Genomic DNA, 17,039 nt, shown 5'->3' on the forward strand with positions numbered 1-17,039 from the left:
ATGACCTAGAGAAACTTAATAGAATTTTCCTTCTTGTGAAGTAGTCCTTTCATTTGTATATGGGATATTCTGTCAGACACACAAACCAAGCCTAATAACGAAGTAACAGCTCAAAGTGTTCCCTTTTACCACCATATTTTTATAATTTAAAAACAGAGTTGAGCTTCTTGTTTGAAGAATAAAATTTTAGTTCTGATAAGACCTGATAAGTCACCAAGAAGTTCCTGTTGGTGTTTCAGGGGTGAACACTTCAGGTGATATTAAGAAAGAATTCTATTTTTCTTCAGGTCATCTGACCCATTCCATTACAGTTACAATTTTGGTTGTTTGGAATTTTCATTAGAAACCTATAATTTCATAAGAATAGAAATTAATTCCATGGAAAACAATGCTGACTCTGCTCTTCATTGAAAGTCCAAGTTCAATTGTTCTGTAAAAGTTTCATCATAGTTTCTACATTTGTGTTGAAATATTCCTGCTTCCCTACAGCATTTTCTAGAATGGAATTTAAAAATAGATTCATGTTACCAGATGTGCTGACTCAGTGTGCATAAGTTCCATGAATACTTTATTTCTGCAGCAAAGACTTTTATCGGTGGAGTTGTTATCTTGCTTATAGGGAATGCTATCACTGAATTTAGTGGAGACAGGATATATTTTATGGGAACTACAAGATGCTGAATGCCATTTTCTCAAAGTAGCCAAAGAGAACAGAGAGAACATAATACCTCGAAGGATCAGAAATGGACAGAAAATGCAATACGTGTGCAAAAGAGAAAAAGTAGTAGTAGGATTTAGTCCTGCAATTCTTGTCTACATCATTCATCCTGTTTCTTTAGCACTATTCATGGTGTTATATCTGCACTGTGCTATATCTGCTGCATGCAGGTGTAAGTTAACTGGACTAGGGAACAAAATGACTTCATATGGTTCATTTATTCCTGCAAGAATGGATTTTAAAATACTTTAATATATGCTGGATAACTTTTATCTGCACTGCTGAAGAATGTATGTTTTCTTGCTACTGGATGACTTGTAAAAAGAGGGCTGTAAATAAGCACATTTTATACTACTTTCAGAATCTAACACAAAACAGTTTTTGTAGGGCCCAGTTTTTTGATGCAGCAAGTAAGTCACTCTAACTTCTGTTGATCAGCTAACCTTAAAGTGAGCTTCATTAACAAAACTTCTCTGTACTTATCAAGTACATATCCAAATGTATTTTAGCCTCTGGATCACACTAGATTTTATGATAATAGGTAAAGTAGAAAGCATTAGACATATCTTGCCAAAACTATCAATAACATACTGCATACATATAGACTGAGGAAAAAAGAGTACATAGGAGCATCATATATAAAATATGATACTGGGGATAGAAAAAAAAAAAAAAAGCCCATTTTGGTAGTGAAACAAGCGACACCTTTTAAAATACTCATTTGTCTTTTATTTCTTATTCATGCACTGTTTGCTTCAGTTCTTTATTCTTGATAGTAGAATGATATAGAAAGTCTAGTATTTTGTAGTAGATTTCCACTGTGGCTGCTGTAGTACACATTCAGGCCTGAGTTCCTACTGGAGCAAAAAAAATGGAAATAGCATGCTTAGGATGACAAGGATATGGAAAATAAATCCAATAAAGCAACAGATTTTAAATAAAAATATAACACCTACCAGGTGGCTTACTCACAGCATAAGCAAGGATTAACACCAACAGTGGTGCAGCAAATAGTGGTCTTAGCACACATATGTTTAAATTTCACAACCCGAGTGCCAGAAAAATAACTTCACACACTGGGTATTTCAAAATGCTTTTGGATTCATCAACAGCTCCTAGAAAACCAACTATACCCAATACAGAGGCAGTGAACAGATTCAGCCTAGAAGGCAAATAAGCTAGAAAAGGAGTTTTTGTACCTTCTCGTTGGTTTTAGTGTAGAATATAGTTGTAGACAAGAAAAAAACACAAAGCCTAAGCAGTTATTTAGAATAATCTGTTTAATGATTTGCCTTAATTTTTGCTTAAAATTAGGCCCACATAAGCAGGTCTCACAGATTTTCCTGAGACAACTACTGTCTCTCTCAAGGGGATTTATTTTTCCCTAGAATGAACAGATTGCAAATAAACATTTTAAAAATCAACTGAAGTTGAGTAACTTGTGATCAAGGTTTAATTATGACTTGAGGAGTAGATATTCTCATTGCTGAGTTAGAGCTCAGGCTGCAGGCATATGGCAACAGATGATCACCATTAGGGGTGTTAATATAAGGTTAATTGTTCAGGTCAAGCCTCTGCTGGCAGGCGCTGGCTACATAGAGCTGTACATACGATTATCAGCTGAACAGGAGCCGACTGAAACAATCTGTATTCTCTGCTCTGACTACCTGTCCTCCCTAACACAGAAGGAAAACAAACCGATGAATGATTATTGAATTCAAAAGCACTAAAGCAAAAACCTTTTGGTATTTGTATCCTCAACTGGCAAGTCAAAGAGACATATTTTTTTTTTGTCTTTTGACAACAGTTTTTAACCCATGATAAGGGTTCTCAAGGCATCATTCCCATAACTTCTGCCTCTTTCTGGACTGAGAGTAATATGTAGTACCTTTTGCGTTATCTTTCCCCCCTTCTCCCATTAGTGAGCAAGCAGAATAGAAAAGCATCTTCTGGACAGATGGATCTGCTGACGACCAAACGATCCCTTTTCACTGAGGAGTGATGATAAAGCTTTAGCCCTCCCTTAGAGAAAAATGGCTGTGGATGAGGATATAGGGTAGTATTCAAGTACTAAGTGAATGAATAGCCCTATTAAAGGCCTCAGAGGTAAAGGCAGTCAGTCAGCTGATGGTATTTAAGGAAAGAACCCAGATTAACACCATTCACATTATTCATATTCTTATTATTATTCTTATCATCATAATTATCACTACTATTATTCACAGCTTTCTGCTGTTGATAGAATTGCTGGCTATTCCAAACACATTCACTGCAACTTGCTTTTCTTAACATATTTCTGGAACGTTCTCATGAGGGTATAAATGAACAAGGGGGCAGAATATCCACCTTAAATATTACCCGGATCCCCAGTATGGCTGGCCCAAAAAGGTCTCTATTCTGAACATGGTTTTCTGTCAGGAAGAATACAGAGAGAAAACTACAGTACTTAGGAGTAAATTGGTTTGACATCATCACTTAATGTAAGTAAGATAAGGTAGAACCACAGAAATTACAGTAATGTTTTTCAAAAATGGTGTAAAATCAAGAAGGTTCTTCACTATGTAGGTAAAAAGTACTGAAAGTCAAGGGTAAGTAGAATATTTTACTGCAGCTCAAAGAGGATGCAAGCCAAAAAGCAATCATCTTAGAACAAGGAAAAGTAAACAAAGATAGTAAGTAACAGTGCCTCCTTATTCTGAAAAAAAGATCTTGGGGTTAATTTTGTTATTAATTTATTAAAGTCAATAGAATTTTAACAAAATGTATGCTGACTTGTTAGAGCCATGTATAGAGAGCAAATCCTATCATACTGTCAGGAATAAGGATGTTTTGAAGGCTACCCACATAGCTTCTGCATTCAAAGTCTATCTTTGCAACATTGGTTCAGGTTACATGTTATTGTTTTAAGCTTTTAGAATTTCAGCTAGGTAGAATTATATTTATTTCCTTTGTATGGTATGGAAGCTATAGTTCAGTTGTGGGCTCAATTTTATGTATATCTAGTCAGTCCATTCCAGCAAAGAGATTAAGTTTAACAGGAAAATAACTGTGATACTTTATTTTTCTTTTCTTCATTTCCAAATATTTTTGACCCAAACATTAGCCTCTTTATGTCTAAGTCTTTATAAAAGCTTTGATCTCTCCATGCTGTAGACAGAGTATTGACTTTTTTACTCCATGCAAACCTGAGTAGTGTTGCTAAACATTTTAGTCATGCTTACATAAAATCTCCCAGAAAGCCTAACCTGAGCCCCTTGAGTTCAGGTGATGCCTTTCTCCCTGACCTCTTCTGACAAACAAAGGGGGAGGAATCCCTTAAAGGAGTAATAACCACTTTCTTTGAGCCTAACAAGAAAACATACCTGGTGGTTTAGGCAGCAAAATATGCAATGGCAACCAAGTTCAAGGAGTGGAAGGGGTGAGGATATTTTTTAAAGGATTCTGCACGTGCAGATACATACATTGGCTGCAGTGATGGGAATTGAATGTCAGACAGTAAGAACGCATTTATTAGACTCTGGATGTAAATGAAACATACTAATGGGAATAAAACAAAGAGAGAAAGGAGAGGGAGAGAAAGACAAGCAAGAAGGAATGTCCCATTGCATGTCTTGGGCAATAACTCACTTGTTGTTAGGTAAAAGATACGAGTGATTTCAGTAATCCCTTGAAGATAGCATTGTTGACTAAAAATTTGCTACAGGTACAAGACAAGTCCAAAGAGTTAAAGAGCTCCAAAACTAAAAAAATCCACCAGATTCCCTAAGGAGCATAATATTGTTCTTCTGTGTAAACAGTCCTCTTATTCCTTAGATTATGGGCCAGGTTATAACTCTCATTGAGTCAATCATCATCATCTGGGCTTGACCAGCAAGCAAAAAGGAGAAGGCAATCTGCCATTATGTAGGCATTAGTCTAGACTGAACTATTATCTTCAACACCCTTTAGCTCAAAACATAACTACTTAGATTGCTCAGACAATAACTGTGGCCAGCCAGCCATTTTCAGTTACTATAGCTGCTGGCTTCAGAAGGCAGATAAATATATTAAATCTCTATTAGAGCATTCCATCATAAAGTACACTCAGCTGCAACACCCTGTCTTTTCTCTTAACACCTCTAAAGAGATACATGAATGCCAGACTGTGCTGTGGTATGGATGGTATTGTCATTTCATTATTTGTGGTTGGACCATAATGGAATGTAATTTATATCCACTACTGAAGAAAGAATAATACAAATAAAGATAATCAGTAAATGCATAGGAATCACACTGCCTGTAGAACTGCTGTTGAGAGTAATTGTGTATTTCATTGCTCTCTAACACCCTGGGATGTTTAATACTGTGTCCTCTGCAGGGTGACCTCACTTTATTTAGAACAACTAATTTCAACTAAACAGAAGCATAAGGCTACATTCACTCATGGGTGGAACATATGACATACACATCTGTAGTACTTCAGTGTAGTTCTGTCTTAGGTTATCAGAAGTGGATGTGTATTGCTTTTCCAAGTGACTACAAAAGAGTTAATAACTGCTTTTTTTAAAGCAAACTGTTCTTCTTGAGACAAGCAGAAGTGAACAGCTATTTTGCATAAAATTGCAGACATTTATACTTTCAGAAATCAGGGTTTTTTTCTGATACCAATGCATAGAAAACCTCCCCGACATCTTCTTTGTTCACTCAGATACTCTTTTGTTAAATAAAATACATATATAATCTCATTTAATCCCCCCAAACCAAAGCTCAAATACAAATATCTATTTGGTTTCACCTTCATGAAGACAACTCTTTCCAAGTGAAAATTGTATTTGAAAACATCTTTTACAAAGGATTTCTCCTCGTTTGAGGAAATATTTCTACTGTAAAATGTGGTGTGAGCTGCTTTTGTTCATACCTTTTTTTTTGTATCATTTTTGATCTTTCACAAGGAAATAACATAAGCAGGTAGATTGTTTTCCGTAAATTCCTTCCCAGCTGAGAGGAGGTAATAAGAAAGATAGAAACAGTACAGTCACAATTCATTCTGTCTGGAGGAATTACTTTCTCATAGTAAAATTTCATACTGCTTATTAAGCTATAATTCACATTATCTGTTTTTCCTAAAGGAAATAAAATGAGAGAAGGAGGAATTAATCTAGTTTGAAAGAATAGATATGAAAACTCAAATTATTGTGTGGTTCTGCAATTTACAAAATTTTGGTCCCATGACATTAAAGTGATGGGTACTTGAGATATGGAGGCAGACATCTAGAAAGATAGGGTTAGAGAGAAGCAGTTCAAACCATTCTTGCTGGATTTATTTCTTCTGGCAAAACCAATGCTCCTGGTGTTGATTCCTTATAAGCAGGCAGCAGGTGGGCACAGCTTGATCTTCCAGATCAGGCAGATTAATAACATAATATTTTCTTCACAGGTAATGCTGAGATGATGTTAATTACTTAGCAGACCCTAAATCCCACAACTGATTTTTTTTCATTTTGACATAACAAACGAACGATATGTCCACTATAGAAGAGGTGTCAGGAAGTGGTCTGGCAAGTTCTAAGATGGTTTGCAGTTCGGGGGGGGGAAGGGGTAAAAAATAAAATTAGAATGTTGTTTGGGTTTATTTCCCAACCAGACCACTTTTGAAATGTCAACCAGCAGAGAAACTCATCATGGCTGGGCTTCGCGAACGAAGATTTGGGAAGGGCTCTACCCATGTTTGTTGCAAGCACGTTGCTGGCTGAAAAGGCCAATACGAGACAGGCATGTCCAGTTGCAGAAGGCACAGCAGAAAGACTCCTTAGATGGTATATTCTGCAAGGCACGATTCTTTCTGCGTTGCCTTTTCTCCTCAAGGGTGATCCTACGTGCTTCCTCAAAAGCATCAGCAGTGTTATAGATGGTGTGTCTCCAGGCCTCCCAATTGGAGGCCAGAGTAGACCAGTTATAGTGATCAATATGGCCAAGGCTGAGATGTTGTTTTAGGGAGTCCTTGTATCTCCTCTTTGGGGCTCCTCTCTTGCGGCAGCCGGTGGCAAGTTCACCATAAAGCAAGATCTTAGGTAGGCGGTGGTCCTTCATCCTTGAGACGTGTCCTGCCCAACGCAGCTGTGTTCTCAGCAACATGGCCTCGATACTTGTGATTGCTGCTTGTTCTAGAACAGATGCATTGGTCACATAATCTGACCAGTGGATGTTTAAGATTGAACGGAGACAGTGTTGATGGAAGCGTTCTAGGAGATGCAGGTGGTGGTGGTAGATGACCCATGATTCAGATCCGTATAGGAGAGTAGGCAGCACTATGGCCCTGTAAACACTGATCTTTGTACTTTTGTTGTGTACTGTTTATTTCGCCAAACTCTTTTATGAAGCTTTCCAAAGGCACTATATGCCTTTGCTAACCTGTTGTCTATCTCTCCGTCAATCTTACCATCCGAGGAGATGAGGCTACCTAGGTAATTAAACTGCTGGACTGATTTGAGTTCTGATTGGCCAATGGTGATGTGGGAATGATGGAAGACTTCCTGAGGTGCAGGTTGATGGAGGACCTCTGTCTTCTTTAAGCTGACTTCCAGCCCAAAGAGCTCAGCAGCGTCTGCAAAGCAGGATGTTAAACGCTGCAGAGCTGCTTCTGTGTGGGCAACAAGGGCGGCGTCATCAGCATAAAGCAGCTCCCGGACAACATGGTTTAAGGTCTTGGTGTGGGCCTTCAGTCGCCTTAGGTTGAACAGGCTTCCATCAGTACAATATCGAATGTAGATACCATCCTGACCATCGAGGTCTGCTGTGGCCCTTTGGAGCATCATGCTGAAGAAAAGACTGTGAATAGGGTAGGAGCGAGAACGCAGCCTTGTTTCACACCATTCTTAATTAAAAAGGGTTCAGATAGTGTGTTGCCATATCTGACTTGGCCATGCTGATCCTCGTGGAGCGCGATGATCATTTTGAGGAACTTGGGGGGACAACCTACACGTTCCAAAATCTGCCATAGACCTTTTCTGCTCACAGTGTCGAAAGCCTTGGTGAGGTCGACAAAGGTTACATAGAAACCTTTGTTCTGTTCCCTACACTTCTCTTGCAGTTGTCTGAGAACAAATACCATGTCTGTGGTACTCCTGTTGGCTCTGAAACCACACTGACTTTCAGGTAGAATTCCTTCTGCTATAGTGGGTATTAATCTGTTCAAGAATATTCTTGCCAGGATTTTGCCAGCAATGGAGAGCAGAGTAATACCACGGTAATTTGAGCAGTCTGATTTAGTACCTTTCTTCTTATACAAAGTGATGATGACTGCATCACGAACGTCTGATGGTAGTTCACCTAGTTCCCAACAGCGCACCACAAACTCGTGAAATTTGGTATGGAGTGCAAGGCCCCCATGTTTGCAGACATGGGGTTGACAGTGGAATTCCATCAACCCCAGCTGCCTTACCGATTTTCACCTGCTGTATGGCCTTGAGGGTTTCTCCTAAAGTGGGAGCAGTATCCAATTCATACTTTACCGATTGCTGTGTGATGGACTGAATTGCTGAGTCTTGGACTACACAGTTGGTACTGAAAAGAGTCTGAAAGTGTTCAGACCATCGATTCAGAATGGAGGTTTTATCTGTTAGAAGTGTTTTCCCATCAGTGCTGAGTAGAGGGCTTTGGACCCGGTATGTAGGCCCGTATGCTGTTTTCAGGGCCTCATAGAATCCTTTGTGATCACCCGTATCTGCACATAGTTGAGTTTTTACAGCTAGATCGATCCACCATTTGTTCTGGATGTCACGGAGTTTCTGTTGGAGCTTGCTGCACGCAAGATGAAAGGCTGTTTTTCTTGCATGACAGGATGGCAGTGCAAGGTGTGCTTGGTGAGCAGTTCTCTTCTTCCTCAACAATTCCTGGATCTCTTGATTGTTTTCATCAAACCAGTCCTGGTTCTTCTTGAAGGAGAACCCTAAGAATTCTTTGGAGGATTGTAGGATGCTGTTTTTAATATGGTGCCAAGTTGATTCAGGGGAGGAATCTGCAGAATCTGTGGAAAGGTTTTCGAGCCTAGTTTGAAGGTTTGCCTGGAATCTCTCTCTTACTGTGGCTGATTGGAGATTGTTAACTTGGAGTCTTCTCCTTGGGATACTGCACCTTTTGGGTTTGAATGTGAGATTGGAGTTTACAGCGCACAAGTCGATGGTCTGTTTGGCATTCTACACTGGGCATCACGTGGGTATGATGGACATCAAGGACATCTCTCCGTCGCACCAAGACATAATCGATGAGGTGCCAATGCTTAGATCTGGGGTGCATCCAGGTTGTCTTCAGACTATTTTTCTGCTGGAAGATAGTATTAGTGACGATGAGCTGTTGCTCCGCACAGAATTCTAGCAGGAGTCGACCATTATCATTGCAGTTTCCAACACCATGCTTGCCTAATATACCTTTCCACGCTTCAAAATTCTTACCTACTCTGGTGTTGAAATCACCAAGGATAATGATCTTATCCTCTGCAGGCACCTTTTGGGTAAGGCGGTGCAGGTCAGAGTAAAATTTATCTTTTTCAGTAGGGTCAGCTTGGAGAGTTGGGGCATATATACTAAAGAGGACAACATGTTGGCTGTTGTGGAGTGGAAGGCATAGGGAGATAATGCGGTCAGAGTGACCTGTTGGCAGATTTTCGAGTTTGGGAACAATAGAGTTTTTGATCATGAAGCCGACTCCTGAGAGATGTTTTTCAGTTCTGGGTTTACCTGACCAAAAGAGTGTGTAACCGGCACCACGTTCTCTGAGGCTGCCTTCCTCATGAAGGCAAACTTCACTGAGAGCAGCAATGTTGATGTTGAGACGAGCCAGTTCATGGGCAATTAGGGCAGAACATCGCTCAGGACCTCTGCTATGCACAGAATTGAGCATGGTTCTGATGTTCCAACATGCCAGAGTTAATTTAGGTACACCTTTGTAGGCAGGTGCATGCCTTTGTCTTTTGATCTTTGTGCGACCGCATTGGAGGAAGATGCCCGTTGGTCTGCGGTTAACCAACCGGGTGAAGGTGGAGATGAGCTTTGTTTAGGCCACCTTTTCTAGGCCCCTCTCTGAGTGGAGCAAGCAGTGCTGTCCTTGGAAAGGCTGCTTGGTTTTCAGGGTGCTGCCCCAAGAGACTGTCATCTCCAGTCAGTCTCAAATGACCAATATCCTGAACCGCCTGCATGCAGGGTTGGGTCTGCGGCTCCCAGTGCACCTTTCACCTGCCGTTTCGACCCTCGTCCATCGCTACAGGACTTTTTGCATGTGGGTAAAGCCTTCAAGCCTGCGCAATGGATTTTTAGGTGAGATGCAGTATGCGCGGAACTGAACCCACCCTTTAATCCTGAGGTTCATCTGCCAGGGCCGAGCGAGCTTGGATGGTGGCAGCAAGGTCCTCAGGACGTAGGTTTGATTAGAGTGACCTTCTCTTAGATGGATGGCCTTACAGGGCTAAGCGAGCTCCATCTGCCCATGTTTGGGATTAGAGTTGTCCTTCTCCTAGGATGACTGCCAGAAGTCTAACGAGCTCATCCTGCCCACAGATGTATTGTGTCTGACCCTACGGTTTTGACCTGTCTGGCATGGGCGACCCTACCAAAGGCATGTACCATCGCCAGCATAGCTCGCAACCACATAGGGGAACACAGGCTATGTTACTGTTAAAACAGTTTGGGCAAGTCTTTCTTTTCCTGCTTTACTATCACCTATTTATATACAAAGCAGAGAAACTATTAACAAAATAAAGTGCGTATTGCTCATTTGTAAATGTTGATGATGACTAGGAAGACCCTGTAGAGCTCTTAATGAATTCAGTGAAAGCAAGGAGAATTGGATTGATATTTCCAGACATGGAGTTCAAAAATAAGGCTCCTCAGTGGTCTGACATTCAGAAATACTGAGTAGATTTCCTAGCTGCACATGTGTTGCTATGGACATGCATTGTTTTTACAAACTGTAGCACTAATATTGGATCTCAGAAGAAAACAGAGTTTGGAAATACTTAATATTAATGATGGAATAATCATCTACTATTGTGTAAAAATAGTCTATAAAAAGTGCAGTTCAGTTAGTTAAATGATGCTGATAGAATCTAAACTGAAACCTTCCCTTACTTTACTTCCTGCAGCCTTCCAGACCTAATGTTGGCTTAATATATGTTTCTGAATCTAATTGTTCCTAAACATGCAGCACTCAGACTTAAAAACTATAATAAAAGACTTAAAGATTGATAATAAAATACAGTGATCCCTTCACTGTGTGCCAACTTATAACTGGGGCAAAAAAAAAAATGCTTCTTTGCTTATATTGCAGTCAAGCAAAAAACTGTCTAAAAAAATGAAATCCCAAGTAAAGCAATGACAAATGTAGAAAAAATGGGAGAAAAAATATTACACAGATCACAAAAAAAAAAAAAAGATAACACAAAATCAGTTGACTTGTATGTGGTCAGGGTATATGGGGAAGCTTTAGCTGCAATGCTGGATACAAGTATCCAGCATATCCCAAGATTTTCTGAATCATATTCTCACGTTAAAACGTACCCTGCCCATAGTTTGTCATAAATAGCATGCCTGACCATGCCCAGTCCAGCAGCTTTTCAGATAAGTTAATTGACATGAGGAAAAAGTTCAAGTCAGGACTTTTAGCTCTTCTAGAAGTAGTTTTAGGCTGTTATTCTATGCTGAGAACCTGTTTAGACTTGGAGTGTTTCTGGAATTAAAGCAAACATGAAAAAAATACAATCCAAAAATGTTAGGGTGGACATATTCAGGGAATAAGTCAGTTTACACTCTGAGAGTACCACAGCACCACGTGAACATTACTTGCAAAATACTATAAATGGGAGGCAATATAATGCCAATTCATAATGCAAAACAAAACAGCTGCAAGCCCTCAACAGAACTACTTTATTGCAGAAATATACTGAACCTGGTAACAGAAGGTTAACCTTCAGATATTATTTTATCATAAGCCTTGCAAATTTTAGTGAGATTTCTGTCTTCATTTCTGAGCTTACATGAGTCTCAGTGTTCACTGCTTTTAATAAGCATGGATTCCTACACTTGTAGGAAGGTTATAGAAAAGCTTGGAAGTGTAACCTGAGTACATTCTAATGATTTAGAATGTTTTAAAATATGAACCAAAAGAAAATATTTTTTAACATCTCATTGAGAGCCCTGTGGAATTTTAGATCCATGAGGATAGAAACATTAGCATAATAATTTTTTGCAATGTACTACATGTCAAAATAGTTCCAGTCAAGGAAAGTTATTTTAAAACACTTAAAAATTATTATTTTTATCATACCAATATAATTTAGGAATCATATGAAGTAGGAACTCAAACAATACTATGTGGAAAAATAATATTTCTTGAGCACATAAGCAGTTCTTCCGTTTTACCCATTAAAAACCATGAAGCAAAACAGAAAATATAATACAAATAATTAAATGAACACCCACAATGGGAAGTCAAGATGCTATTCTTAAAGGGTTGGTGATTGGAAGTGGGGTAAATTGTTTTCCCACCTCAGAAAGTATTCCTTAAAACTAGTTATATTTTTATGTAGACATAAGCTTGAGACTTGAGGATTAGGAATACAGAAATATGTCTGGGAACAAAACTGAAGAGAGGCTATCCCACTGCTCCCAAGAGCAGTAAAGTAAAAGCAGACCTGAATGGAGCAAAAGGTCTTCAACCTGAGTTTCCCTCATTACTGCTAAATGCTCTGATCACCATCTATGTTTACCTGTGGTGGAAAAGGTCATGGATTCTTTAAATAATTAAACAGAGACATTGGACCAGAAAATTAGAGGAGGTGATTCATTGGTCCAGTGATTAGGACAGTGAGCTTGGCTATAGACGACCTAGTTTGTATTATGACTCAGGCAGTCAATGAAGCCACTGAATCAGTAGCTCCAAACGAAGCACATGAGATAACAGTAGCTTTCTGGACGCCTCAGGAGGTAAGCAACACTCACCACAGCAACTTGAGGAAGCCCAGGCTGAAAAGACAGCGGTGGAGTCACTCAGGCTTATTGCTCGGACATGGGAGACCAAGGTTTAAATACCACTTTGAATCTGAATTTGTAAGGGAGAGTTACCCATTTTTTTAAGGTGTCTTTTTCCCCTGGGTTACTATATGGTGTTGTTAGTTGTATTAATTCTGTCATAGAGAACATTTGAATCTGTTCACAAAAAGCTTAGATTTAATGACTTCATTTTCATGCTTTAAGAGAATGCTCTTTTCAGGCTTTAATGCAAGAAGTTCCATTGAAATCAGAAGCTTCTAGGAGTTATAGAGAAGGACATCAAACTTTAATGCAGCATTTAGTTGTGTTTTTTCTCATTACTGAACTAATAATGACTAAAAATCATAAATACATGTAAAAGAGGTAAAAACCCCATATTAATTGCATGAATTGAGAGAGTCCTAGTATAGAAGTTTAAGGCTAAACACAAGCATCCTAGAAAGGAAGGAAAAATAATCATAACACTTAATTGGAAAAAGTGCCTATGCAAGCACATCCAGACCATAATGATAGTGCATTTTGAGGCTAGTCATGGAAATGTCCAGATAACATTACTGTCAAAGTCAATAGTACAGCCGTGGATAGATCTAAACATAATACAACACAACAATCCAACAGACTTTTAAAAATTAATAAAGGCATAGCTACAAGATGCTCATATCTTGTTACTCCAGATCTCTTAAAACTACATTATGGCATAAAAATTGGATAAAATATGAAACATTCATACAGTTAGTCAATTTTCCCAGTTACAAGCCTCTTCTTAATCGCTAATGCAAAAATTCAGATGGGTGAATGACATCTTGTAGTGGATGAAAGAAGGAAAAGAGCAACAAGGAGATCTTTCTTCTGAAAGCAGCACCTTTTTTGTTGGTTTCAGCAGAAGAAAAAGGAAATAAAACATATACACACAAATATAAATTGTAATAAATGTATATCTGTATGTGTGCATATATACGCATCTGTGTTGAACTTTCTAGTGCAGAGACCAGAGCCAGAGACACTGAGAGGCTCCGAAGAGCAGTGGAGAGTTTGGAGCTCAGAGCAGCTGGATTCATCTGGTGATGCCAGAGCAACTCACCAGCAGTAAGGGCAAGTGATTACAGAAATCAAAACCCAGCCCTTAGCAATATGCATCATAAGCAAACATCAGTGACCATGGGGAAGACTGCTTCTTTCCTTGCCTGGACAGGGTCTTTATTAATATTAACTGGGAACAGAACATTAATCTGTTTATTTAGGCTTGGGAACCAGCAACTAGAACAATGAATTGGGTCAGAGAGCATGAATCTGTTTATTTAAGCTTGCAAACATTGTACTACTACTGGAGCTTAAGTCTGGTATTATTATTAATGAAACAAAGTAAAGGTTTATGCATTCAAATAATATGACACTAAGCACAGTGGCAATTCCTGTGCTACCTCCTGCTGCTCAAAAAAAGATTTAACATGGACTTGTCATGAGATCTTTATCCAACTGTACGGTTCTGTCACCTCACAGTATGTTTTCTGCATCTAATACTGACGCTACTCTCAGTTTTTTCCACAGAAATGGAAAAGAAACATAATTACAGCATTAATTGCAGCCTTGTAGATTAATGGCAAAATAACAAAGCATGGAGCAATAGAGATAAAATCTGGGTAAGAGAGTTGAAAGCAAGCCAGAATGATTTAGAAAGGCATGCTTGATTTCTCCTAGTCTGGAGATTCTCCTTGGAAAACGGAAGCCAAAACTGATTCTAAAGACTACTTTTATATTTCTTTTGATGGCTATTTAATGGAAAATACATAAGTGTCTGCTGGAGTATAGGCTAAGGCCAATTTTTCCTTAGCCATTACAGTGAAATCATGTTCACATACAAGTTTTCACAGTTCAGTTAAACGTTTTGCTCACATATTTTTTTTCTATTTCTAAAATTAGAGAAGAACATTTTCAATAGAAGAGGTTGAGAATTCTTTTATTCTTTATCATTATAACCTACAGTTAAAGTGGTGATTTTTTCTGGAGATGGACGATGTAAGCTTGAATTTCCTGAGGCAGAGTAAACAACAGAACACATCTCCTCAGTCAATGCTTTATCCACTGAATTATTGTAAAAATGAGTAGGAATGATTTCCACTTGCAGTGCAACTTAGAGAGAATGTGATAGACAACCTTGCATTTTGTACAGACCCAGATGGCAGAGAAGGTTGTAGTATAGTCTGAGCCACTCAAGCCCCCAAGGTTCTCAAGGAAAGTACAAAGTTGTTCATTAGCTCTGATGAAACATAGCACAAATAAAAAGTAAGCTTCTCAGTGCTATTACTTTGACTGGTGTGTGTAACACAGTATGATATAGAAACCATCAAAAGCTCTATACAAAGTTAGATGTAACTGTTGGCCGACTCAGTACAGCAATTTTATACTTAAGTTCTGAGTTGCAAACTTAAATATGCCAGAAAACTACTGTAAATAATATTTAATCATTATAAATGCTATCATGATGCTACAAAGCAATGTTTGAAGAGATGGATGCCAAAAGGCAGAAGTTCCAAACTTGATAGTATTGTGTACTGCTATAAGACCTTTCTGAGCATCTCCTTGATGGATGCTCTATCTTTAGCTGGAAATGAAACTCAGTATGGGTCTTCCAGTCAGTGGTAAACAGCTTTTAGTAATACTGCTTCTTTGCTGAAGAGGTGGACCTTGTTCCTATTTGCTAAACTTAAGAAGTTATAAAGAAACTATTTTAACTGTATATTGTTAATTTAAACTGAAAAAGGGCTTGGTGACAAAGGACTTACAGATTCACATTGTGAATCCAGAGATAGGACTCAGATTTATTTATTTTTTTTTTTAAGATCAAGATGCCCAAGAATCTTGTTGCAGGTTGTCTGCAGATGTAAATAGGTAACAGGTCATTCTGGTTGGAAAATTAAAGACGTACCAAAATGAATATCAGTCACACAGTTTGTTTGTGTGTCAGTGGTTACATAAGTTGTCATGCTGCAGCCAAGCTGGTTAAATAAGCCTTCCATTTTAAGCCTCAGTGGACTTGGATTTTCTACTTCAGTAATGCCTAGGTACCCAAGTGTAGCACTTAGGGCCAGTTATACAAGATTATAACAAAAAGATGGTTCATGAACCAGAGAATTAATAACTCAGTACAAAATAGGAGATATCAGTTAGACACAAGGATATGAAAATAAAAATATAAAAGAGGAAAAACTCATGAGAATCATAAAGTCCTTTACATACACTTTTTATCCCTCTCTTGCCAAGATTTAGAAATTCCATCCCAGTTACACTACAGAAGCAAAATCTACCTCACATTTCTCTGGGCAAGTAAACTACTAAGCAGCAAATTTGTAAAAGAATGATCTTTGTTTCAGTGTTTGTAGAGGAGAATAAAATTATCCTCATACTGTTTCTGAGCAAACTGCCAGAAATTATCTTCTTAAAAAGAGTTCTGTTGCTCAAGGATGCACACTTAGATTTGTCTAAGCACTTCTCAGAAGATATTAGTATCAGTTTGCTTGTTCTTGCAGAAATTAAAGTAAGAGAAATGTAATGACTCAAATTGTTTCTTGGTGATTACTTTTTCATTTGCTTTATATTATTGTCAGTCTTTGCAAGAACTGTTTATTATTACGTATCATTGAAGCCTTGAGAGTCTGAATAGCTCTAAAGAAGACTAAATGGATACATGGTCTCTTGTTTAAAAAGCAAACTATAGAGTAATTTCTTTTAATATGGTTAAAAGATATCATACTCAAAATTATAAATATAGTATGGATACATTAATATTGTTGATGATGTTGATGAATGTTTCATATGCTTATAAAAGACCAAGGTTTTAGACTAAAAAATGTATTCAATGAGTATATTTTTATGGAGACTATAAAAGAATATAATTTCTCAGAATAAACACAGAATAGTCAAATATATAATTTCAAGCAAAAAGAAAGTTATGTATCATTAGGTGAGAGATGCACTCCATAGGCATTCCTACAGCCTAGAAGATCAGGATTGTCTCTGAACAGATAGACTGATCATGACTGTAGGTGTGTACATAGGTAGGCATTAAAAAGCTCTCTAAGAACTGTCTTAGGTGCAAAAAGGCAGGTTCAGGGGAGACAGCCATTCTGTTTCTCTAACACCTCTCTTTTGAAATCATCAGATGTCATGAATTCATTAAAGATTTAAAAAGTCCTCAATAGACTTGAAATGAAATATTATCTAGTTATATTCCATTTTGCTGTGAACTCAGTGACTCAGCTCTCGCTGAGGTCAAAGACCTGCTTTAAAAAAAGCTTGTTCAC

The sequence above is a fragment of the Pipra filicauda genome, unplaced genomic scaffold (assembly GCF_003945595.2).
Source record: "Pipra filicauda isolate LSUMZ 115617 unplaced genomic scaffold, ASM394559v2 scaffold81_size6448238_pilon, whole genome shotgun sequence".
Classification (NCBI taxonomy): domain Eukaryota; kingdom Metazoa; phylum Chordata; class Aves; order Passeriformes; family Pipridae; genus Pipra; species Pipra filicauda.